Source organism: Tursiops truncatus, chromosome 19 (genome assembly GCF_011762595.2).
Source record: "Tursiops truncatus isolate mTurTru1 chromosome 19, mTurTru1.mat.Y, whole genome shotgun sequence".
Classification (NCBI taxonomy): Eukaryota; Metazoa; Chordata; class Mammalia; order Artiodactyla; family Delphinidae; genus Tursiops; species Tursiops truncatus.
Genome location: NC_047052.1, coordinates 47,041,014 through 47,041,794, shown reverse-complemented (window position 1 = coordinate 47,041,794; position 781 = coordinate 47,041,014).

The following is a 781-nucleotide window of genomic DNA, read 5'->3' as shown; positions in this document are numbered from 1 at the left end:
CCTGTGTGGCTGCCTGCTCGGAAGGGAGAAGGGATGTTGGCCGTACCAGTCCGCCCCCCAGCTGGCAGTGGAGCTGGACTTCTCCCCCTAACCACCGTGAGGTGGGGGGTGCGATTCCAGGACCGTCCCTTCCCTACATCAGGGGGACGTGGTGGGCAGAGTCAAGATGCCTGTTAAGCCGTCTAACACGCACAAGCTCGGGAAGGCCCGTGATGTGGTACTACAAGAAGAGCAGTTCACCTCTGACGTTCCAGCTGAACGAGAGAGGTCTGAGCCAGGGGTGGCACTGGGTGGGGAGGCCAGTCAGCCCAGAGTACCACGCTGTCCCCAGTGACCCCTGCTGCCCTTGTGTGGACTGAACCAGCACTGCAGCCAGGCCAGAAGGAACCTCTCCTGGTTTACGCCTCTGTCACAGCCTGTGGACAGTGCTTCTCTGGAGAGAAAAATACCCATACGCTGTGTGGAGGGATGACTGCTAGGGGTGGGAAGGTCAGGAAGCTTCCACAGGAAGTCACATTTAAGCTAGAACCAGAGCACCAGAAGTTCCAGTCAGGGGGAAGAGCATGTGCAGATTGGAGGGCAGCTCTGAGTGGGCTTTGACCGTTGGGTCACCCAGAATTCTTGCTTGACCATGATCCTATAGGGCCATGTTAGAAAACCAGTTTCACTTCGTGTTGTACTGATTGGTCGTGCCTGCCTGGAGCACCACTGTGATGACAGAAATCTGCCTGACTCTACAAGAGCCAGAGCATCTTGATGGATTGGTGCGGCCTGCCTTGGG